Source organism: Chrysemys picta, chromosome 11, assembly GCF_011386835.1.
Source record: "Chrysemys picta bellii isolate R12L10 chromosome 11, ASM1138683v2, whole genome shotgun sequence".
NCBI lineage: Eukaryota > Metazoa > Chordata > Testudines > Emydidae > Chrysemys > Chrysemys picta.
The window spans coordinates 11680845-11706890 of record NC_088801.1 but is presented as its reverse complement, the minus strand read 5'-3'; the positions used below and the strand labels follow the sequence as shown (position 1 = coordinate 11706890).

Genomic DNA, 26046 nt, shown 5'->3' with positions numbered 1-26046 from the left:
AGGGAGGTTGAAGTGTTCTCCTACAGGTTTTTGTATATTGCCATTCCTAATATCTGACTTGTGTCCATTTATCCTTTTACGTAGGGATTGTCCAGTTTAGCTGATTTACATAGCAGAGGGGCATTGCTGGCACATGATGGCGTATATTACATTAGAGGACGTGCAGGTGAATGAACCGGTGATGTTGTGGCTGATCTGGTTAGGTCCTGTGATGGTGTCGCTGGTGTAAATATGTGGGCAGAGTTGGCATCGAGGTTTGTTGCATGGGTTGGTTCCTGAGTTAGTTACTATGGTGCGGTGTGTGATTGCTGGTGAGAATATACTTAAGCTTGGCGGTTTGTCTGTGGGCGAGGACTGGCCTGCCTCCCAAGGCCTGTGAAAGCGAGGGATCGTTGTCCAGGATGGGTTGTAGATCACTGATGATGCGTTGGAGAGGTTTTAGCTGAGGACTGTAGGTGATGGCCAGTGGAGTTCTGTTGGTTTCTTTCTTGCTCTTGTCTTGCAGCAGGAGGCTTCTGGGTACACGTCTGGCTCTATCTTCTGACTCCCAATCCACTAGCTTAACCATAAACCAATCATTCCACTCAATTAGATTGCTGCTACTCTGTTGTTTGAAAGGAGTGACCCTTCCAAGCAGAGGTGAATATCCCTGAAATCAACTCTCCAATGTGAATGAGGCCCTTAATATCTTATTATAAAAAGCTATTCTAGTTCCCCTTGCCTGCTGGACCTGGTAATGGACAAAAGAACACAAAGATACGTCCATGACACAAGTTAGGAGATTATTACATAATTATAGGTTTGTTGGAAAACATTTTGTTGGTTTTGCTCGAATCTCTCAGTTGGTATGCTAGTGACCTCAGTGTAAGTGGGGCTTTATTGAAAACACATGCTGAGCGAGCACTTTTCTCCACAACTCAAACCAACATAGTTATTTCTGAGCTGACATACGAGTGTGCGTGTTGCTCTTACCAAGATCACAGAAATCTTGATTTTGAAAGAAAGCATTAAAGAGGGGTTGCAAGACCATAAAATTTGTCTTGAACTCTATATGTCTATAAATATTTATTCTGAACTGTTTAACTAGAAAATCAAGCCGCATCAGTTTATATTTTAGTATTTCAATTAATTCTTTGACTTTTTTTTCTTTTAAACAGTTGTTGTCTGGCACTGTTGTATTGCTTTGAACTTGTACTGCATACAGTCCCAGCTGCTGAGTCTTAAATCTGTATTAATGCACTAGTCAGATTGAGAATTGTATGAATAAAATACAACTCAGCTGTTAAGGCTCTCTCAGAACCATTTACTCTCTTGTAAATGCACATAATGTATACAGTGAATGCAATATGTCAGAGTAAACGTTGTGGGGCCCTTAACATTTGGGATTCCTTAAGTCTAGTTCATTCAAATCCTCACATTTTAATGATTAATTTCCTTTTTTTTAAATCAACAAACTTACAAAATACATAATTGCATTTTATACATAATATGGAATTTGCCAGCACTGGCAAGTGGCATTAGCAGTGGAACTGTACAGATAATGAGAAACAGCACTTTCATTACTAACTTAGCACACTTCCTCTGTTAGCACCATTTGCCAACAGACAGTCTTAAGTGAAGATAGAACTGTGCAATTAAATCATCGAGGAAAAACATTTAGCATTTCCCATGGCCACTGACAGCTTGCTAAATTATAGTAAAAAAACATTTTGTCTGGTTGAAAACTTGGTAAGACCGTACCGTGTTCATTCAGAATGAAGGCTGTTTGTTACCATCTCACAGTGCAGACTGGATTGCTGCCCTTAGTTATGGGTTTAGTATCTACAAATCTCTTTTCAGGTAGAAGTGAGTATCTGGTACCCAAAGAAAGCAGAGAACTCTATTTTCCACTTATTCATAGAGAGATCTTGCATTATGTGTATGGGCATGTTGTGAATTGATATCAAAACTTCCACACTTAAGTGCAATTGGGACTAGCATGTATGTGCATTGCTTTCTTTGGAAATGACATCCCAGCATTGCTAGACCGGTGTATAGATGTGCAGGCTGTTAGTAGGCAGAGAGTATATATTTATTCTCCCAATTTTTGTTTTAACTACTATATGTCACAATCAGTAATCCAAAAGGGATCCGTTAGTTCCTGTATTAAGGCAATAACTCACTTCCTAGGTTACCATAGACATCTTACAGGTTCTTGATGCTGATAAAAAGGTATTGCTTTGACAAAACCGCCTAACTCGTGTTTAGTGACTGTTTTCCAGCTAGAGGAAAGCCCACCAGAAATGTTATCCATAATGCTAGTAACTGCTTCTAGGGTGCGTCAGCTGTTGGCTCTTTGTTTGCAGTGCACAGTGAGATTCATGTGTGGTGTATGTAGATCTCTACCGTAGATGCACACTACAGAAAATTGGAGCTGTGTGAATTTAGCATCTCTCAAGATCAAGGCCATACAGATGAAAATTGTGAGTGGGGACAAGATACAGAAATGTGTAAATTCACAAATATATCTTCATTGCCGTGTATGTTCCAAACAGATGGGTGGCATTGTTGATAACATCTGTATTGGCACCATGTGCTGGATAGAAGAAGAATCCGTGAACATCATGAAACTGTTAATCCAAGGCAATGGCCTTTTTATTTCAGCATCAAGAAGCTGTAAAACATAAACAGGTTGAACCCGCTCCCATTGACGTAAATGGCACTACTCGCAAAGTAGGATTGGGCCTCTAGTAATTTGAGACTTGTAGCTAACCCACATTCCATTTGGATGAAATCTTCATATTGACAAAAAATTGCATAATCTTTTAAACCTGTCTCAAATAATATACAATAGAAAAATGGTTATGCTCTGCATATATTACAATTACTGATTGTCTTTTTCTTTGTGGTGAGCTAGGGAGAGAGCACTCTTTTTAAAAAGATCACTTGTGTTGGAAAACAGACATTCTTATTATGAAGTGATCGTCGCTTTCTTCAAGTAATCCTTGTCATTTTAGAATGGCTTTTATATAGCATCAGCTTATTTCTCCGTCTCAAACAATGGCTCGGAGGCTTTCTGAGATCTGGGGTCTGTTTTGGGTGATCATTCAGTTTAAATATCTAAAACTCTCCCCCTCCTAGGGTGACCAGATCACCCAAGTCAAATATCGGGACGCGCGCGGGGGGGGGGGGGGGGGAGGGTGACGCGGGGGGCGGGGCCAAAAAAAAAGAAAAAAAAACCCTTCCTCCGCAAGCGCTGGAGGGAGGCCCGGGAGACTCAGGGGAAGCGGGGGGCCGGGGTGAGTAAGAGTCCAGCCTGGTCCCTTGCAGGCAGGACTCAGTTGGGTGGTAGGGAGAGGAGGGGGGCGGCCCGCGGTGCCAGGCGGCGGCTGTTCTCCCCCCAGGGCAGCGGGACTCGGGAGCAGCCGCTGCTGCAGCTCCCACTGCCGCGGGGGAGGAAGCGGCCATGGCGCTCGGCGGCTGCGGCTCTGGCGCCCCCGAACCCCCCGGGCCTGCTGCGGGGACCCAGCAGTGCGCACGCTGGGCCCAGCCCCTGGCCAGTCGCGTCTGGGCTGCTGCCATCGCGCGGCGGCCCCGGAGTGGGGGCAGCAGGCCCCAGCCCCCCCGTCCCGCTTGGTCCCGCTGGGGAACGAACGGGGCTGGGCTGCCGATGCCTCCACCCCGGGGCCGCCGCGCGATAGCACCAGCTGGGCAGCAGCCCAGACGCGACTGGCCAGGGGCTGGGCCCAGCGTGCGCGCTGCTGGGTCCCCGCAGCAGGCCCGGGAGGTTCGGGGGTGCCAGAGCCGCAGCCGCCGAGCGCCATGGCCGCTTCCTCCCCCGCGGCAGTGGGAGCTGCAGCAGCGGCTGCTCCCGAGTCCCGCTGCCTGGGGGGGAGAACAGCCGCCGCCTGGCCCCGCGGGCCGCCCCCTTCCTCTCCCTACCGCCCGACTGAGTCCTGCATGCTCGGGGCCCGGCCGGACTCTTACTCGCCCCGGCCCCGCGCTTCCTCTGAGTCTCCCGGGCCTCCCTCCAGCGCTTGTGGAGGGAGGAGGAATGGTGAGCCCGGGGAAGAGGCGGGGATTTGTGGAGGGAGCCAATCGGGGGAGGAGGGGCGGGGGAGGGGGGGCGCGAGCACTTCCGGGCTCCAGGCTCCGGCGCATTTCCTTGTTTGTCCAGTGTCCCGACCGCACGTCGGTCGGGACGCGGGACAAACAAGGAAATATCGGGACAGTCCCGATAAAATCGGGACGTCTGGTCACCCTACCCCCTCCCCCCCCAAAGGATAGAGTACATCTGTTTCTCCTTTTGCTATAGATAAAAGGCCAATCTTGCTCTTAATTGCACTATGTGTAGTCCAATGGGCTTGCAAGAAGTGTAAATGGGGCAGAAAGTGACTCAAAATCAATCTTTGTTCAGCTTCCTCAGTTCTTTTTTTAATGAAGGCCCATGACAAAATCTGCTTCGTTGTTTTTTGAAGTCAAAGTAGATAAGGAAGAAATCGCAACTTCCCCAAATTTCATTTTTCTTGTATTAAGTGTCTTACTCTCATGTCTTGGCCTTTCTTCTGGGGCTGTCTGCAAAAAATTTATGAACAAAAGCAATGGAAAATGCAGCAAATCAGCCCCTCCTGAAGAATTGGAAATGAATGAGCTGTTCCTGTTTTTCTGATGGCTTTCACAACACAGTGAAAGTCTGTCCTTGCTTTTCAGAAAACTCTCTTCCTGGGGCACAGGTTTCTGCTGCTCTGAAATGAATACTTGAAATGGCGCAGTATCAGTTGGCATCATTTTAGAAGTTAAATAGGGTATGTGAAGCAATTAATAGAGGCTACGTGGGCATATCTATCCATTCAGCAGCCACTAGTGTTTCCCTTTCAACTAATTTATGTTTTTATTGTATAATCCTAAATGAGCCATAACAGCGCACACAGCTCAGCCATAGTTTTACCTATGACGTTTAAACTATTCAAACTATTCAGCACCTAATGAAATCCAATGTGTTTAAAAGACCTTAACAGTACCAGTTGGTCCATGGGAGGTAAGCTGCCTTACATTGACAAAATATATCTACATTGGTTTTTAAAGACTTCAGACTCTGGAAAATCTTTCATTGACGTCAATGGGAGTTTGGCTTCAGTAAGTCCTACAGGGTTTTGTTCTGAAGCAGCAATGCTTACCCTGAAAACTTTTTAGGTCTGTTCTTCTAAATACCCTCCTGTTCCCTGAATCTGTGTTAAAGTACTAAAACTAATTATGTCCTCCAGTGTAGTATCTCGCTGGTCTGGCTCTAATGTGTTCAGACCATTCTGTGTTGGGTTTTTTGTTTGCCTGTTCTGAGCCCACTTTAGTTTTACTGCAAGGGCTCTGGGGCAGGGACCTGTTATTTGTTAGGCAGTACTCATCTGTTGTACAGCTCCATGCACATTGATACTTCTGTGAATACTAAAGTGCAGGGCCTATATATCAGTGTAGAAAGGACCAGCAACTTGATGTAATGCAGATAGATGTGGGACTGAATTGTTTCCATCAGTAGACAAGGAGAGGGAGCGCACCTGTCTCATGTACTGCACTGTGCAATTCCGCTATAACGTAGAACATTGCCATGTAAAATCTGTTGGTTACGAAGAAATACAGTTCAGTGATTAGAGCTGAGTATGCGGAGAACGGGAGTCTAGGTTCTATCCCCAGCTCTGTTGCTGACCTTTTGTGTGAACCTGGGAGGTCACTGAAGGTCTCTGTTCCCCCACATATAACATGGAAGTAACACTTACCCGCCTTGGTGAAGTGCACCTGTGATCAGATGTGTTTTATACCCCAGAAGACACTAACCATTCTGGAGCAGGGACTGTCTTGGACAGTGCCCCCTGTCACAAGTACTAACAATGTGCGTGGCAGAGCTCTTCTGTCAAACCACCTTAGCTGCAGGCGTTGGAACTTCAGCAGCTCTCGGCAGGGTTCTGCTGTCTCATTGTGGCAGGTGCAGCTCATTAACTGCACAGGGCATATAAGGGAGGTGAGCGCCCCTGTCTAGGGAGAGGGAGTTAAGACAGCAGAGGGAGACAGCCAAAAGTCTGGGAGAAAGCTTTGGCTGAGCTTTATAGTGTGTAATTGCTTTTGGGTTGTCAACAAAGCCAAACTTCAGGAAGGGGGGGAGTTTGGAGGTTGACCAAAGGTCGGTCTGAGGACAGGGTAGGGATTCAGCCTGTTCACAATATTTTACAGACGAATAAAGTCCAGGACCCCTTAATGCTAAAAGAGAAAAATTAAAATAAAATCATCCAAGTGAGCTATTTGAGTGGCTTATATAAAACTCTCCTCACATACTTATTGATAGAGGTCAGCTAGGAAAGTAGAAGGACAGATGTTGCTTCCAGTGGAATGATTTATTAATGCTTTCCATCAGAAAGCATTCTTGCCACCCACCACCTTGGGATTGCAGCACCTGATTCAGTCTGTGAAAACAACATCCGCAGTTGTAGCAAAGCACCCGTGCTGGTAAAAGATCCATTAACTGAACAGTGTTAGAGAAATACCTCTGTGTGTGTGTGTGTGTGTGTGTGTGTGTGTGTGTGTGTGTGTGTGTGTGTGTGTGTGTGTGTGTGTGTGTGTGTGTGTGTAAGTGTGCATATGTCCAGTGTACTAGAAAGGTGATCACTGTTGGAGTGTTCCTTTATAGTGTCGTCTCCTGCACCAGCAGTGAACACTGAAGATACTTTAGTGTTGCCTGAAGATTATATGGTCTATTTTGACATCCAAAAGCTTCAATAAAAATGTAGGCCATGATTCAGGAAAACATACAGGTCTGTATTTAAGTCCCATTGAAGTCATGCTTAAGTGCTTTGCTGAATAGAGCTGTTTTTCCTAAATCAGAGCCTTAATGCACTATGATACCTCAAAACAATATCCACAATCAGTTTAGCTCTGGAACTCCACTTTGGACCATTGGAAATGATTCAGGGCATGTGGACCCAGTGACATTATGATACCTGGGAAAGTGTTGCCTTATCCAAATAGCTGGTGACTAAATACCAAAGTCAGTACGTTCGGCACCTCTGGGGAAACTCTACTTCATTTCCATTAAAGAATTGTGGAAAAAATGTAGGATTGAGACGAAATGATCTGCAGCTGCTGTCTGTTTTACTGTTAACAGACCATGTCTTTAGTAGATGATCATAAATGCTTCCCTGTTGGAAATACCATAAATGCTGGATGAGTTGGCACTTTTACCATTTGTCCTGATAGTATTTTTGAAACTCTGCAACCTATAGCAATGCTTTATTGTTGTGACTAATTTGACTGCCGTGGTTACAAATGTCCCTGTTTTATGGTTACTTCTCACCAACACCCACTTGTAGGGTGACCAGACAGCAAGTGTGAAAAATCGGGACGGGGGGTGCGGGGTAATAGGCTTCTATATAAGAAAAAGCCTAAAATATCGGGACTGTCCCTATAAAATCGGGACATCTGGTCACCCTACCCACTTGTCTGTTTTTCCATCTTGTTACAATCCAAATTTGTAAGCTCTTTGGGGCAGGGAGTAAAAGGCTGAGTGAGATGTGGCAGTGAAGTTAGAAAACTCATGTGGGGACAGTGCAGATTCAGCCACAGCTCCCTATTTATCTTCTACAAGCACTAGCCCCTGCTGCCGACACAAAGGACCTAAGACCCAACATATTGCCTGTCAGGACTTTGGAGAAAATGCCAGACTAACGATCTGTGAAGCACCTGAGTCCTTGCCCAGCCAGGAGCAAGGAAACCGCAAGAACTACAAAGAGACTCAGTAGTTCCGGAGAGCTCTCCATCTTATTGCTGCTTTGGGCTTCCAGTCTCCCACTCCCTCGCTTGTGCCCCTTATCCATGGCCAAAGCAATTTGTGCACTTCAAGATGGAGTATTTTGCCATTGTGTACGTTACATTCTTACCTAACTGATGAGAACTTGGGAGGTGCTGGTTCCCAGTCTCCTGTTTAGTTTGCTATATGTAGATCTCTTATATGTTCTGTAAATTACACATGTACCATAATGCCAGCATTTCTTTATCAGATCATTGAATCCAAAGTGTGACTCCAGCCTCTATAGCACCTCCAAATGGAGCACTGCAGAGGTAACGAAGCAGGACCTGAAGAATTCTTATCACTGGGAAAGAATTTTCTATAAGATAAACTCTCTTTTTTTGGGGGGGGGTCCTTTTAGAGAGAGAATTCTAGATCAGTGGCTCTCAACCTTTCCAGACTGCTGTACCCCTTGTAGGAGTCTGATTTGTCTTGCATACCCCCAAGTTTCATCTCACTTAAAAACTACTTGCTTACAAAGTCAGACCTAAAAATACAAGTGTCACAGCACACTGTTATTGAAAAATTGCTGACTTTCTCATTTTTACCATACAATAAAAAATAAATCAATTGGAATATAAATATTGTACTTGTATTTCTGTGTATAGTATATAGAGCAGTATTAACAAGTCATTGTCTGTACTGACTTTGCTAGTGCTTTTTATGTAGCCTGTTGTAAAACTAGGCAAATATCTAGATGAGTTGATGTACCTCCTGGAAGACTTCTGGGTATACGTACTCTTGGTTGAGAACGACTGTTCTAGATCATCTGTACTGGTGTTAAAGATGGAATAAACACAGTAGCATGATGAAGTCATTTTTCCATGTGGTTGTCATTTCTGCCCTCTAGAACAGCGATTTTCAACTTTTTTTCATTTGTGTATCCCTAAAAAATTTCAAATGGAGGTGTGGACCCCTTTAGAAATCTTAGACACAGTCTGCAGACCCTCAGGTTGAAAACCACTGCTCTAGAATATTAGGACTCTTTTTACCAAAGGACTATGGAAATCTTCGATGCACGCTACAACCGGGAGAGTGGAAATCGAGAGAATCACCCACTCCAGACACACATGAATACGTAGGGGCGAGCCTCCTATTTTTCCTCATCTAACCAGAATCATGAAAATGAATCCTCTGTTTGAGTTTACTGGCAGGGAAATAGACCCAGGGTTCAGTAATCTGAGACTTGTGCATTCAGGTTTGTCATGTGTTTTTTTTATACAGACCCCACCTTTTACCAAAGTATATTGTTCTACTGTAGTGCCCCTGCTTGACATGGCAATCACAAGGGGCCAGAAGTGCTGAACATCCACAACTTCATTTGAAGCCAGTGGGAGCTGCAGATATCTCTTCACCTCTGGAAGTCAGGCTATATGTTTCTACATAGGGTTAGGAAGAGAGAATCGCCAAATGGCATATCAGTATTTGCACTTCCGGAAGGGTTTTCAGAGTGTGCATTAGTAATGAGGAAATAGGAGCTCAGTGCCAAGTCTAATGCAGACTCTCATTCCTACTGGCTCTTGCTACTCTTGCATTGAATTTTATGAGTTGCATTTTCATGAGACTGGTTGTTTCCCATCTGCTGGTGTGGTGAGGGAAGTGATCAAAATGCATATAGCCTTAAAAGTTGAAAGAGAATTTATGACATTTTCCCTTCCCTGCTGGTAGTTATCAGGAGATAGCGAGGAGGTGAGTTTGTTAGAGGTTTTTTCTTCATTGCCACCAAGTGGAATCCAGGAAAAATACATCTGGTCTGAAGTTTGTTAAACTTGTGAGAGGAATTTGACACAGTTAGTTTTGTGGACTGATGTTGTTTTTGAAAGCAATGCCATCACATGCCATACACTAACGCCAGGAATGAAAGTGAGTTGTAGAGTTCAGAGTTGCCTCACAGATACTTAATCCACAAAGGTGTATTTTTGTTTTTTTGTTTTTGTTTTTTAGAAGACCTGGTTGAAGATGTGGTGTTTTTCTCTCACTGCTCCAGATCATTTGAGAGGAGAACTAGATAATTGCACTCTCCAATTGTGAAGATGTATGTCTTCACAGAGTAGCATTTCAATACAGGTAATGCCCAGAGAACTGATTTATGAGGGCTCCATGTGTTTGGAATATAAAATCTAAACATCACCAGATGTAAAATACCAGAATTTGGCACTTCAACGGAAACCTAGGTTTACACAAAGACCAAGACACACTCCTTGAAACATATGCACTATAGCTAGTGCTTTCAAGTGAGCTACATTTGATCCTAGCTTTTGCATTAAATGATAGCTTTAAACTAGGCTACAAAGGGTTCTTGACCATTTCTTAGAAGGGGTATAGTGCCTCTTATTTGGAAAAAAAAATAGCATTCCTCTGATTGCAAGGTCATAGCTAAGATACCAAACATCTCTTAACTTTTTTCAGATTTAATCTTGGCTTGTCAGATTCCAAATCCAGAAGCAAATTTCTAAAAAAACTGGATCAAGTATTCTTGACTTATGCTTTTAGCATTAAAGTTTCAGAAGGAGCCATAACAATTTATCATATCCACCCCCTCTATCAAGAACATCTGCTCTTTGTTTGTCAAAGTGGGACCACAGTATAAGCCCTACTTGACTGATCTGTACAACCATTCTTGCAAATAGCAGCAGTGGCCAGAACCACATTCTCCCACTTAGCAAGAAAATTGGACTCCTTCCCTGGATCCTCTCCAGGGTGTTGACCTTGTTACCTCTAGACTAGAGCTTTGCAATGCTTTCTACCTAGGGCTCATAGTGGGAGGTCACACACATTTCAGGTGGTCCAACACTCAGTGACTTTTTTCCTGTCAGGAACATGCTACTGCTCAGTGCCCTGTACTAAATCTCCTGTCCAGTACCAGATCTACATCACAGATCTAGTAGTCTTCATGGAGGTATTCAGTGACTAGGACCTAGCTGCCTACGGGGTCACCTCCTTTTTTTTGCACAACCCACCAAGAATACCATGATCCATATCAGTAGTGCAATTGATATGAATCTCTCAGGAGCTGGTGTAAAGGGGGCGCTCGGCAGAGTGCCCTCCACTTTTTGAGTTCCATATGAATCCATGTATCATGTCGCTCAGAACAAAATACACTGCATGCCTCTTTGCAAAGGCCTTCCCTGAATGGCAACTGAGGTCTTCTATACTCTTGGTTATTATTTATCCCCTCAGTATCTCATAGTAATAGTGTGAGTGAGAAGTGCTGAAACTGCTCCATCCTCAGGCAAGAATGATTTCCTTTCTAACTGTTATTGCTGGTAGCTAGTGTGACAGTCCAGGGCAACTGCACCTGTATTCCCCTCCACGGTCCAGCAAAGGCACCCACTCTAGGCTCCCAGCTTCTCAGCTATCGCCTGTCTTTGGCAGTGACCTGCATTTCTCTCCCTCCTGAGTGAGTTTTTTTTCAGGTACACAGTGCCCTGCCTATATTGTGTTATTCTCAGCAAGCCAGCCTGCCTAAACAGGCCCGTATCTTCAGTTGCTTTCTCCTCAGAGGCTGTAAGCAGCATAATTACCTCCAGTTGTTACCAAACAGCTCTTTCTGTGCAAGCACACTTACTCTTGAGGTGAAAGTATTACAGAGAAAACCTATTAAAACAATAGATATTCCTATACACGTGGTAAAAGCTTACCAGAGGTCACCCAAAGTCTTATGCAGCCTCCATAGGCCAAAATCCTTCCAGAGTTTCCCGGAATGAACTGCCCCCTGCCCTCCCTTTGATCAGAAGGTTCTATCACTTTGCTGGATCAAAAAGAAGACTCGGAGACATTTAAACTCAGGCTTTTTATCCAAAGGTCCTTTCTTGTTTGTGGGTCTCTAGAGAATCCAGTTTGAACCAGTATATGCAAGCCTTTCCAGGTGGTGGTACCTCTCTGGAGGTACCACACAACCGGTGTGAATTTGCCTAATCGCTCTTTACTGTTCGTAGCTCCTGGAGGCCTGTGGTCACCCTTCCCCATGGAGTTACATACAATCCCTGGCCCACAATGATATGTACATTTAATACAATAAAATGTCCCAAAGATATTGCAGGAATTGACATATCTGTCACATATAGATACTGCAGTGAGAAGTGCATTATAAATAAGGGTAAGATTATGTCTGTTATTTTTAGTAAAAGTCATGGACAGGTCACGGGCGACAAATACAAATTCATGGAGCCCAAGACCTGTCCGTGACTCTTACTAAAGCCCCGGGTCCAGCCCCAGCCACGGCTCCAAGCCTGGCTTCAGCTGCAGACAGCTGAAGCTGAAGAAGTCATGGAGGTCCGGTAAAGTCATGGAATCCGTGACCTCTGTGACTAAATCGTAGCCTTAATTATAAGTACATAACAGACTAAATGAGGTACTGTATCAGTGAATAATATGTCTATCAGGTGTCTTTGTTACAGTCAGTGCCATGGCATATGAAGGTTTGATGCATTTTTATAACAGCATGGTAGGTTTTCAAGCAAACTAATGATAAAGGCCAAGAGAACTAGCGGTTTTGAGTTCTGGCTTATTAGAATTATTAGTGTGTCTGATTTAGGATATCAGTCCCCGTCAGTTCAGTCTTTTATCTGGAGTGAACTTCATGAGTTCTCTGTGCCAGTTTGTAATGAGGAATGCTATGTTTCTTCCAAATACTAAATCCCCTCTCCAGCATTAATTTCAGAATGGGACGTAGGCAAGCAGGGAGAGAACTAGTAGGATGGACATCCCTGGTTTGCTCTTTGAGACTTGCCCTCGTCTGAGGAAACTGGTGTGCATGGATTTCAGCCAGTTTGCCTGCTGTTTGAAGGGCAGAACCTAGATTTGGAGGGCATGGACAGTGTAAAAGCAGCTGGTTTGAACAAGCTGCTTTAGATTGCTGAACTGTTGCTTTGCATTTTGTGGAGTGTCATAATGCATTAAATAATGTCCTGTGTGAGACGAATCTTCTGGTGTTACTTCTGTTTACTGCCAAAGATAGCAAAACTGGTCAAATTAACATGAAGCTTGGATAAAAGAAAGAGACCTGCCATCAGTATGGACAGGTGGCATGAAAGCTGAAATAAAGCAGTGGTCAGAACTGATAGGAAGTGAAAATGAACAGATACTGCCTTCTGTCTGCCCAGATTACCTAGGTTTCAGAGTAACAGCCGTGTTAGTCTGTATCCGCAAAAAGAAGAACAGGAGTATTGTGGCATCTTAGAGACTAACAAATTTATTAGAGCATAAGCTTATGCTCTAATAAATTTGTTAGTCTCTAAGGTGCCACAATACTCCTGTTCTTCTTTTTCCAGATTACCTAGTAAAGAATCTATTTAGTTCTATCTAGAATCTGTACGGTGCCCATCACTGTTACGTGTGGTTTCTACCTAATTGAGCTACAGCTTGCCTTGCCTAGCTTTCTTATGCTATAACTCTGCTATTGAAAGGATTAAATGTGCAGGCTTTACGGTGCTATTTAATTACAGTCATACTTTTCTCTGGGAGGGTAGGGTTGCATTGGATTATGTATTTATTGAATACATTTTAGAGAATGCACTAATATTATCTTGTTACTAATTTTAGTAATTCCTCTGGCCCAACCCCATCCCTTTTGTGGTAACTTAAGAATCCAAGAAAACAAAGTATAACAGCTGTTTATGCTTGGAGGCAGGTATCCCAAGCAGTCTTCTATCATGTGAACAAATCACCCCTCACTGGGATTCCTGACTCCATGCTGCCTGCCTCTTAGATCTCCTCCTGAGCGAACCTCAGTAGCTCTGTTTTAGAACTTGGCCACCTCCTCACGGGAGAAACCCTGCAGCTGCGGCTGATTCCTCTTCCTTGTGAGGGAAGGGAGCTTATTTATATCTTTGCCCCCTTATCCAGCATCCCTTGCTGTAGTCTCTAACTCCCACTGCCCTTTTGGGAACCACAACTCCCAGAAGTCATTGGTTCTCAGTGGAAACTACACAGAGGACAGAAGCTGGACCATGACCCTTTTTCACAGGGCTTGCTCACTGTGTGACACTCTGTTAACAGCTATGCAGGCATATATTCAAACAATCTAGAAACCTACCAGCCTTGTTGTGAAAGATCAGAAAGCTTACAGGGGTTCTCAGCAGCGCTGGCTGGTCAGTTGCTCTTGGATCTTTTTCCTTAGCTAAGGCATCTTTCTTGTAGGAGTAAAGGACAAGAAATTAGATATGACGGGATCTAGAACAGGGTAACAAGTGCTCTGAGGGAAGGAGAGGAAGGATGATAAAGCATGGACTATGGCAAGAAATAAGCAGTCTGCTGTGTACATTCCAGATGTTAAGTTTGCCCCAGTATCCGTATACAGCAGCAGTTTATCATGGTTCTCCTATGAATTCAGTATCCTTGATCAGGCTATTGTGATGCTCCAAACTGAAAGCCAGTCGAGGGTATAGCTACAACTGCTACTGTCTACTAATAATAGATGAACCAGCTGCAATATCAAGCTTCAGTCTTTTTTTAAAATGATTAAAAAGTCACTGTGTACACTGGAGAATGAGGTGCTGATTCTAGGCAACAGCAGTGGTAACCCTAGGGGATTGTGTAATGTCTAGGTGAGCATATGCCTAAAAACATCAGGGCATGTTGAAAACCTTTGTTCTGTATCCCTGTTTCACTTCATGTGTTCTTAGTCCCTGCCGAGCTGAGAGCTTTCTCTTTGAAGTGTGTCCATATTTATTCCATTTAACCCCTTTGGCTTCTAAAATAAAGATTTCCCACATGGAGAACCTGGAGTAAGAGGGAATAGTATTTAACAGCAGGAGCAACAAACCCGTAGGCGTCAAAGGATTTAATGCCACCCAGCATATTCTGTTATGCTTTAACACTGTGTTGCAATGACAGCCCTCCCAAAAAGAGGCAAAAATAAATATAGAGGAGTAGAAAACTATGCAGTAGAACGTCAGAGTTACAAGACGGGAATGGAGGTTGTTTATAACTCTGAAATGTTCCTAACTCTGAACAAAACGTTATGGTTGTTCTTTCAAAAGTTTACAACTGAACATTGACTTAATACAGCTTTGAAACTTTACTATGCAGAGGAAAAATGCTGCTTTTAGCCATCTTAATATAAATGAAACAAGCATGGAAACAGTTGCCCTACCTTGTCAAATCTTTTTTTTTTTTTAATTTCCCTTTATATTTTTAGTAGTGTACATTTAACACAGTACTGTATTGTATGTCTTTTTTTTTTGTCTCTGCTGCTGCCTGATTGTTTACTTCTGGTTCCAAAGAAGGTGTGTGGTTGACAAGTCAGTTGGTAACTCTGGTGTTCATAACTCTGACGTTCTACTGTAGTTTAAATAGAGCATGAAGTAGGAAGAGCTGAGTAGGGTACATAACATTTTTATGCCTCTTAGTATTGCAAAGATAAATCACAAAGCATCTCTTATTTTACATAGGTTGAGCGATCGAGACTCTTCCTTTAGCTGAGCAGTTTATACACTCTGGGCTTGACACCTACTTTAGGTGCGCAAAAAGAAATGGTGAGGAGCAAAAGTGGTGTGCATTTACCACAGCACGACTTAACACCATATATTGCTCCAACCTTGGACCTTTAAAATTCCTCCAGTTCTGCAGGGAAAGGATTGTCTTTTTACAGGAGCTCAGTGTCATTCAATGGAATTCACGCTGCAGTGTATGAAATCCGCTGCAGGACAGAAGTAATTTTAAATGGCTAGTACTGTACATTCCTGTAGTTCCTTAAGGCCAGTCTTTTGGGGGTCTGTTTGGTTTATTGCGGCTGTTACATGTGGTGAGAGTCCAGCATGTGCCTGAATGTGAATTTTGATGTGGTTTTTGTGTGTGTGTGTGTGTACCCTGTACTTTGGTCTTCGCAATCCAAGACAGACGTCTTAGCAGTCATCTCTTTCCTGGCCTTATCATGCTGTATGTTGCTGTGACCGAGATTAGCATTATGTGACACACTTGAACTTTAACTGAAACGGCAAGCCTCAGACACTTCAGCCAGCATTGGAATGAGCAAGATATTACAATATTTGACATTGTTTCAAGTATCTTCTTTGTGACTACACACCAAGTGCATGCAACTCAGCAGCACAGCACGCCTCACTGATATGTATTGCAGTGTATTGAATTTGGGGTTGTAGCTGTTCTTAGGGGACTGTGCTCAGCTCTTGCATATACCATTAACCTCATTGGAGCCACTGATGCCTATCTCAGAGCAGGATTTGACTCTGAACATCAAAGCACAACCTACACTGGTTCTTCAGCCCACCATGACCTGCCATTGAGACTGTGGCATAACTTAGAGAGCAAACTGCTGGTTTTTGAGTGTAAACCACCTCTCATGTTTTAGAAAATCATGCCCCTAATTTGGAGCAGTCAAGCAAAGAGCCGCTGCTTCTTCGCATATGCGCAACGTGCCTCAGGTGGCATGTGACCAGGATTCATCACTGAATTTGGTCTGCTGGTTGGATCATTAGCCTGCCCAGCCCGCACTGATGTGGGAGTGCGACATGAGCGCTGAGCCACTGAGAGTACATTGCTGTCTTAAGGTGTCTTTGGGTGCATATAAGAATCCTGGTTGCAGCCATTTTACATGACACTGTCCCTTGACTGCATAGCTTCAGTGGTGTTCTGTTTTTCCTAGGGGCGATGTGCCCATAGAGCTAGACACACAACTGTGACAGTTTCATGGGCATAGAGTTCTTTCTCAGATCTTCATCGTGGTGCTTTGACACACAGTATATGTTTATATTAACAGGACTTTTCAGGAAGATTCAGCAGTTGACGTTCACAGCCCAAAACTCTAACCCTGTATAGTACCATACAAAAAATCTTCACTAATTTTTGTTGTTGTCAGCATTTTTTAATGTTTGCGGGAGAGGCTGGAGTGAAAGGCCAGGGTCTCATCAGAATTGGAGATATTCATACAAAGAAAGGACAAGGCAGTAAATAAAGGTTATAGCCCTATGCTGCAGGGCATTAGATAAGCAGATAGATTCCTCCTTGCTTTGGATGCATTATTCAAGGCAGATGTTTTTACTGAGCTCTGGAAAGGTTAGGAGAGGAATATAAAACCTGCTGCAGTTCTGGAATTGGTCCATCAGCATAAAACCCAGTAACCAGTGATTCATTTAAGGATCCCTGACACTTTTATGGCAAGACTATGTCTTTCAGAGTGGGTCTGGCTCGGTTTGAAACACATTCCAAACCCAAACCTGAAATAAATCCTTTCAGTAGAGCAGTGCTGCAAACATTTCCTCTCTTCATTTCATTTTCAAGCCTTATATTAAAGAACAAAAAAATAGAGCTAGTGAAGGGAATGACTTAACCCATCAAAGGGAAATCGCATGTCGATCAGCCTGTATTTTAATTTTTGGTATGGAATTTCCGCAGCTTCTTAGACATGCATATGTCTAAAAACATACAGATATCCTGTACAAAATAAACACACATGGAAGAAATTGAAAAAATATTTATGTATAACTCAGCCAAATGATACTGAAGAGGTATCTGTAGCTGCCTATCCATAACTGAAGCGTTGGGTAATGTTAGGGAAAAGATGCTTTTCCCCAAGAATCAGGTAAGCACAGACAATACTGAAGGGGGTTTACTCACTGTACAGGGAAGACTGACAAGTGGCTTCAAAAATATGGTGCCATAGTGGCCAGTTATATACATTGTCTTATCAATTCATTTGCATTTATCTGTACATACAGAGACAGACATTGTTACAAGTCAAGAGAGAACCGTGAGCAAAGATTAAAATAAAAACAGTGTGTACATATAGAGGCCATCCTAATTGCATCAAACGTCTATGACTACCTTATGGGGGAAGGAGACGGGGTGGGGGGAGGGATGAGTGCTTACAGATATCCGGTGGGCTGTGAAGGGAGGGTTTGTTCTGTTCTAAGAACTGAATTACTGGGCAGGCATTGACCATATAAGCTTATCAATTGTTTACAGTTGTCAGTGTCCTTGCTACTGAAGCATTCCTGCTTGTTCTGCTGTTTTTGTCTTAGCTGTTAGCTAAATTTTAACTCTTGCCCGACAATGCCCTCTTGTTGACATATCAAACTTTTAGAAGAGATAAAGTCAATACTTTAAATGCTTTGATATACATGATCTGTTTTAGGGTTGCCCAAGGGAGGTAGGAGGGGGAGGGGGGGCAGAGGGGAATTGGGGGAAGGGGGTAAAGGTAGGAAACAAAGTAAGATTTTTAAGCCTGTGTCTAAAGTACCCACACATGACCAGAGAGGTTAGCAACACAAATACAGAAGCAGCAGCAGCTATTGTTTGGACAATAGTCCACCAGGAGATGGGGCTGCAGGATGCATTATGAACAGGATCTTCCAGTCGGGTGATAGTTTGGTTGGAATGTGACCTTTGGTGACATGGTTATGAACAGTGGTAAACGCAGATGCAGCAGCCCGGACCACTTTTAGTGGTACCTTCTTGGCCAGTTAAACCGGTGTATTGTCCAGGTATAGGTTGTTATACCACCGACGAGCCGCTGTCATTTTAGTGAACGCACGGCCAGGGAGGTGCACATCACCTGGGGTAAATGAGTCCGTAATCTGCAGGCACATGGAAGCGTTTGCCTGGCACCGTAATGGTCCGTACATGTAATAAAATGCACATCACTGAGTAGTGGATACTTATACAGCAACTTCACCGTCTGCAAAAGGAAGGACATCCACAACAACAGAAGAGGACAAGGTTAAAGGACGAAGGGTAGAACAGGAACACACAATGTAACTGTTTGTTTTTCTACAACAGTCCGAGGCTGTCATCAGTGTAGCATTACCAGGGGATGGTGCCAGGTATCCGGACAACCCTACTTTGTACACCATATCGTTAGTTACATATCCAATAGACTTAAAATGGAAAGAAGGAGGAAACACATGGATAGGGATAACAGAAGGGTAAACAAGAAAGAAATTAAAGGAGAAGGGTGAGTTTGGAGGAATTAAAGAGGCTACTATCAGTTGAGTAGAAATGCCTGCAATGTGGGCAAGGGTGGGGGAGGAAAGGGTATGGGATGGGGGAAAACCCAGGCATACATCTAACATGTTTTCTTTTGCAATGTTAAACAGATCACGAGGCAGCATATCACAAGCACAACCTTTAGCTTGTGACTTGGCCAGGTTGACTATAGCATGTGAGGTTTTCTCAATGATTTTGTAAAAATCCTCTATGGCTACATCAATTGCAGTTAGAGCATAAGATAACCTGGTGTTAGTATGCTTAAGGGCTTGGGTGGTTTGGCCTTTGACCCAAGAACTGTATGACATTGCATCCCAAAATTGGGGGTCCTATATGTGTGCGCCCACATCCCCTGGAGCTAAATACCCAGTTACAGTCCAGATCCAGTGAAATGCAGGGAGGGAGCCGAAGACTGCTCCTGGGCTGTGGTAGTCAGATTGAGACCTTGGTGCCTGGATGTTTTTGGAGGCGAGCTGTAACCATGATAGGTCCCAGGTGGTCGGTCTGGGGGCAAGCAAAGTGTCTTTTTTTAAACCCATTCACCGCTGCCTCCTGTAGGGAGTTGCACATACTGGCCAGCTTTGAAACAGACATCTTGTGTAACATGTATTAAGGGCAGGTTCCAGGATGCTGCATCAGGTGTGTTTTCCAGGAGGATTAATGTGGGGAGTTAACATTTGTTACCTAACAGGATACAATATAAACACAATGAATTTATTTATACATTTTAATTCTGGTTTTATGAACCCATGTTGGAATTCCTTGCACTTTCACAGAGGTATCTGTATGGGCCAATACCATGTGCGGGCCATAGTATTTTGACTGAAATATCCCGGGGTTGTATGTTCTTACCATGACTTGATCTCCCTCCTGTACGTCCATCCACGAGGGGGTTTCTGGAGGGTCCTGGGCTTAAGAGGGTGTACTTCCACAAGGAACCAGTATGCTTTGCTGAAGTAAAGAGTGAATAATGTTACCTACTGCATCCACAGCCTCAGGTTTGAGAGGGTATTGCTTGGTAGGTGGAGGGAGTTGACTGGTAATCTGGATGGGTGGGCAAAGATGAGCAGGCATCGAACTGCAAGACAGTTTATTTTCTGCCCAAACATGTGTCCCTGACTAGGCTTTTGGGCCTTGCGCCTGCAGTTCTTTTGGGTATGCCCGAGACACCCACAATTATAACAGGCTACCTGGTCTTCTGCTGTTACCACGGCAACGCAAGTAGCCTTGCTCCTTATTTTTTTAGCTTGTCTGGCTGCGCATTCAGAGGCCCACATACAGATGGATTCATAATAAGAGCCTGGGTTCACTCCCAAATTAAGGGCTGTTTGCAGTTGGGAGTTAAAACCTTCCTTTAACATTTTTAGAAACACCTGATCTATTTTCTTTGGGTCTGCAAGGCGTGCATTGCTGGAATACATCTCCCACTTTCTCTCTCAATATTGAGCCGCAGGCTTGGTCTTGCCTTGTACGCAGCCCACAATCAGTCCCCAATTACCGGCTCCGTTCCCCAAGGCTTCTTGGACGGCTTCCTTAAACTCAGTGCAGGCAAGGGTCATATCATTTTCAGATTAAAATTTAAGAGAGTCCCAAATGCCGTTTCGGTGCCCTTCTGTAGGGATCTTGGCCCATGATAGATCAGGGCATTTAGCTTTTGTTAAGATATAAAGATCCCTGGGATGTAACGTGTAGGTGGTAACAATCTGACTTATTCTTTTCCAGAATATCAAATTTGGGCTTTAGATCAGGGAGATCTTTCAGTAAGCCCCTTATTTCCTCTGTGCTGAGAGGAATTGTTTTCACCTGTTCCTGACCACCGAATGGTCACTTGGAGAGGGGCCCAGGGAGCACTGGCACTTAATTCTGGGTTAAAAGGTGGGGGAGGAGGAGGGGGCCAAATATCTTGAGCTTCCCCCATGTGTTTTTGAATTTGATTCTCAAGGTGTTTCCAACTAATTTCATTTTGGTCTTTATCAATATCGCTGCTTGAGTCAGGGTCGGTAAAATTACCCTTCTGTTGTATGCTAGCAACAATACGATGTGCAGAGGAGTTGGGCTTTTTTTTTTTTTAGTTTTGCTTTTAGAGCCTTGTTTTCTGCTTCAAGCTTACTCAGCTTGCAGTTGCAATCTGCCTTTTGATTTAGCTCTAATGTAAGAGCCTTTTGGAGTGTTTCCAACTCTTGTAGTTTCCTTTCATATTCGCAATACATTATTACAATCCCCTTCTCTAATCTTCCTTTAGTCTGACCAGACCACCACAACACGCGGTCCATCGTACTCATACCCTCATTCCATCCATTTTTGCGATCGTCTTTTGAACCTTCTCATGTTTCCCTTTTATCAAATCAGAGTCTCCCTCCCGTAGAGGGCATCATTGACGAATTCTGGGGCAACTCATACGACTTTGTATCCCAGCTTCCTAAAATCCACTTAAGCAGCGCTTAAGCAGTGCTCGACTGAGCACACCCTTGTACTCCGTTTACTGCAGCACAGACTCTGGTGCTCAGTAACTGGCGATGCAGCCTTCGTCTCCTGCGATCCCTGCACCCCAAAAACTTGGTAGTGCAGCCTTCGCCTCCAGCGATCCCTGCACTCCAAAAACTTGGCCACAAACACAGTCCCGTTCAGTCCTCTGGTCTGTGCGTCCTATATGTGGTTTGTATTAAAAAAGGAGTGCGAAGGGATGTCTCGGGGAGTCCCAAACCAAGGTGTGCACTAGAGGTGGTAAGTAAAAGACTACTCACCTCTATCCCTGGTTGTGAGAAACTCTCCGAGGATTCCCGATCACACCCTGCTCGCTGCGCCAAAACTGTTAGGCAAAAAGATTATTTTCCCCATGAATCAGGCAAGCACAGAAAATACTGAACGGGGTTTATTCACGGTACCGGGAAGACTGACAAGCAGCTTCAAAAATATGGTGCCATAGTGGCCAGTTATATACATTCTCTTATCAATTCATTTGCATTTATCTGTACATACAGAGACAGACATTGTTACAAGTCAAGAGAGAACCGTGAGCAAAGATTAAAATAAGAACAGTACATACATATAGAGGTCATCCTAATTGCATCAAACGTCTATGCCTACCTTATGGGGGAAGGAGGTGGGGTGGGGGGTAGGGATGAGTGCTTACAGATATCTGATGGGCTGTGAAAGGAGGGTTTGTTCTGTTCTAAGAACTGAATTACTGGGCAGGCATTGACCATATAAGCTTATCAATTGTTTACAGTTGTCAGTGTCCTTGCTACTGAATGCTACTGAAGCATTCCTGTTGTTCTGCAGTCTTTGTCTTAGCTGTTAGCTAAATTTTAACTCTTACCTGACAGTAGGAATGATCTACTGTGGTCCAAGTTGGAGTTGGGAATACTATGACAAATAAAGGCAAAAATGTAGACTAAGGCCATGCCTACACTAGCACTTATGTTGGCAAAACTTCTGTAGCTCAGGGGTGTGAAAGAAACACACACCCTGAGCAACGTAAGTGTTGCTGGCATAAGCGCTCATGTGCACAGCGACGCTCGTTCAGCTGGTTTTATTATGTCAACAGGAGAGCTCTCTCCCATTGGCATAACGTGGCTACAGGAATGCTCTCACATCTGTGCTGCTGTAAGCTGGGAAATATAGACATGGCCTAAATCTCAGGAAAATTCTTCATTAGAGATCTGTTAAATGGTGTAATTGTTGCCCCCAAAAGAAGTAATGGAAGCCCATTGCACGAGTCATTTGAAGCTGAACTGGACTATACACTAGAAGAAATATTGTAGGGAACCATTTTGCACTGGCAGGGAAATGGAGTGATATTTTTCCTATATCTTTACAATCTACAATTCTATATGTTCTGCAAGTGTGTGTGTGTGTGTGTGTGTGTGTGTGTGTGTGTGTGTGTGTGTGTGTGTGTGTATGGCATGCCTCTTGGGCGAGGTGAGGCAGATGAATTACGCTTATGGACTGGATTCTCAGCAGGTGCAAATTGACATAGCTAGAGTAACTTCAGTAGATCTGTGCTGATTTGCACCAGCTTAGAATCTGGCCCATTCTGGCCAAATAATGAAGTCGCTATTAAAGAACCTCCTTTCTGCATACCACTCAAACAGCTACTTTCTGAATATTTACGACGGTCGTCTTGGTCCTAAACGTGTGTGTCTAAAACAATAATTTTAAATTCTATTTCATCTAAAATTCCTGAAACCTAATATCTCCTACTGTGTATGGCCTAACATCGAAATTCAATTCTAATTAACACTTTGTCCCTAATTACCTCTGGCTTTGCTCATGTCCTTCAACCCCTATGTGGCTCAGTTTCTTAATCCACACAGGGGAGATCAGACCTTCTTCCCAGGAAGGCAATAAAGACTAAAGAGTTAAGTCGATCATAACACATTTTGAAGATAAAGAGTCTTCCTAAATTCCACATCTTATTATGTATTAAAAATTGGGAGAAAGGCCATTCACTTTAATTTCATAGTCAGTGGAGAATTTAGGGCCTGTCTACACTGGGATTTTTGCACAGATGTAGCAGCCCTGGTACAAACCCTTGGGGCAGATGCATTGCACTAGTGTTCAAAGGTTCCGATTGGGATAAATTGCAGTGGCTCAAGCCACTTTTATACCAATGCAGAATCATCTATGCTAGAGTATAGCTGCATTGGTGCAAAAATCTCTGGTGTAGCCAAGCCCTCAGCTGCCAGTTCCTGCAAATGAGATGGAAAAGGTTCTTCTACCTTGCCCCCCACCCCCCCACACACACCAGAATATTTAAAATTGTTGAAGGGGGAAAATTGAAAACCAAATATTTTGGCCGAAACCGAAAATATTTAGATTTGGAAATGCCATGGTAGTTATAGTTTGGGTGCCACCTGCTCCCTTTACCCTGTCATAAACAAGGCTCCCCGGTTTAACTTAATCTCCCATGATGCACCACAGCCTCATCTCAGAGATGATGGGATGCATCATGGGAGATATAATCCAAGTTGGAAATCCAGTCCATGGAGGAGAATGGGAGCATGAGTCATCTGAAATACAATAACCACAAGCCACTTTGGTGGCATTTCCAAATCTAAGTATAGTTTTTTTTTTTCAGCCAGACTTTTGGTTTTGGCTGAGAACCGTTCAGTTCCTGTGCATTTGGTCTTTCAATGAAAGCAGACACTTTTTAAGAAAAGTGTTTTGTAGAAAATCCAGGTTTTTCATTGAAAACATTTTTTGACAGAAAATTTTTGACCAGTCCTAATGCCATGGTTACAGAATCCAGATGTTTTAGGTGTCAAACATTGTGTAGAACAGTGGTCCCCAAACTTTTTCTGTCGCATTCTCCCCCCCCCCCCCCCCTTACCAGTAATGGAATCTGTCCACGCCTCCCCGGGAGTCAGTTGGGAGCTGCAGCAGGGGGCCGGGATTGGGCCTGGGAGCAGGGCCGGGGCTGTGGTGCTGGCCAGGAGCCAAAGCTGCAGCTGGGGCCAGTGTGGAGTTGGGGGGCAGAGTGGGGTGGGTGGTGCTCTCTCCCTGCCCCCCATGGGGGCTGGCCCAGGCCCTGCTGCAGCCCCCCAAACATACCTCTGTGTCCCCATAGTGGGGAGTGCCCCACAGCTTGGGGACCAGTGGTGTAGAAGATGTTTCCCTTCTGCTACATGAACATCTCTTGATGAGCTTTTCTATTTAGTTTTTAAATTATGATAGAGATTTGTTTGGTGTGTTTTTGTTTATTTTTAAACAATGTTCCTGTAGCTTGAGGACCCTGTGGTGATCTTTTTGACCATGAAAGATAAACGGTATAATGGATGCACAGTCTGTGTGTTGTTGGACCTTGTGCTCTATGAAATGCATGGCCACATAATATGGAGAGAGGATGGACGGTCCAGTGCTTATAGTATTAGTCTGGGCTGTGAGAGACCTGGGTTCGATTCCTGTTCCACCACAAACATCCTGTGTGTCTCCGGGCACATCACTTAGCTTCTGTGCCTCTGTTCCAAATCCATAAATGAGGATAACAACATTTCCCTACCTTACAGGGGGTTTGTGAGGATAACTCCATGAAGTTATTAAGAGATTTGGTGGCTCTTTTTATTTATAATAGTGTCTCCCATTGCTGAAGAATTCCAAAGAGCTTTTGTAACACCGACAGACCCCGGGCGGGATCGAACCTGGAATCTCTGGTGCTAAATGCATGAGCTAAAAGCCACATGGCTCTTAGCTAAGGGTGTAGAGCAGACTCATTAATCTCTCTCTAAGTGGTCTCAGTGCCACTAGATGGGACAGAGTACCACACCCAGGAGGTGTGTGGGTTACACTTTCACCAAAGGACCTTGATGTTGTTTAAGTAAAGCTGGGCTTGGGAAAAGTTTTAGATGTTTAGATTGGAAATAGAAAGCTCCTCCAGCACATTCATTATGTTGTCTACAGTGGGAAACATAATATTTCCTGTAATGACGGACTGTATATTGGGTAATTAATGTGACGGAGTGTGGATTGCCATGTCACTAACAAAAGTAACTAGGAGTTAATGGAAGGGAAAGGGCTTCTGACTACTGTAAGTGCTGTGGTTCTAAAAAAGCCTTGCAGATCGGAATGTTAGGCTCCAGCAGAAGAGAAACCCAGCTGGTGTGAAGTGGGATTGGATTAGAAATGAAAGGGTTGGTTTTGAAAGAAGAGAACAAAGGAATGAGTATGGGTGGTGCTGCTGAAAATTGTAAGTAGGAGAGCGAGTGGTACGGGAAAAGGAAATGGACAGCTGAATCAAGGCAGGGAGGAAATGTTGGAGGAATCTGGATAAACTAAGTTATATGCAACTGAAGACAGAGCATCTAAATTTTGCTGGGCAGCTAAATTGGCAACTTGCTAGGAAGCCCAACTTCCATAAAATAGAGCAGATTGCAGCATTCCTTCTCCTTAGTAGGAGATGGAGGCCAGCAGGAGGCATTTCTTCTTGATCCGTTCAGTTATTTTAAGAGTTTCAGGCAAAGACAATATGTTTGATCAAGGAAATGGGAGCTAAATTATCAGTTAGGGATTAGGGAAGGAGGGTGAAAATATTACTTTGCTGGCTGCATTAGGGTGACTTGACACATACAAAGGCATCCCCAAAGTTGTGGCGCTTCTCATGAAGTGTGGGAAGAACCGTTGCCTGAACAGTTAATTCTGTGAGGAAATCAGGGGCATGTCTGGGTTTTTGTTTTTTTTCCCTGCTTCTGTGAGTGAAAACGCCACAACCTCAGCTGACGTGAATGGTTCAATTGAAGTCGATGATGCTATGACCATTTATGCCAGCTGAAGAGCTGGCTCAAAATGTGAAGCTA

The 26046-nt window shown here is 43.9% G+C and overlaps 1 protein-coding gene and 1 long non-coding RNA gene across 10 annotated transcripts in view; one reads left to right on the top strand and one right to left on the bottom strand.

The window, feature by feature from the left end:
* LOC112059466 (uncharacterized) overlaps nt 1-21900 on the bottom strand; it is a 35083-nt gene extending 13183 nt beyond the window's left edge. Inside the window, exons 1-3 of one of the 3 annotated variants that reach the window (XR_006172788.2) lie at nt 21842-21900; nt 21499-21563; nt 19607-19705 (exon numbers count right to left, since the gene is read on the bottom strand). This is a non-coding gene — a long non-coding RNA (uncharacterized LOC112059466). The other 2 variants (XR_010591520.1, XR_010591519.1) reach the window with 2 other exon arrangements.
* The window catches only part of MYLK (myosin light chain kinase), a 303266-nt gene that overhangs the window by 106557 nt on the left and 170663 nt on the right, over nt 1-26046 (top strand). The window lies entirely within an intron of this gene.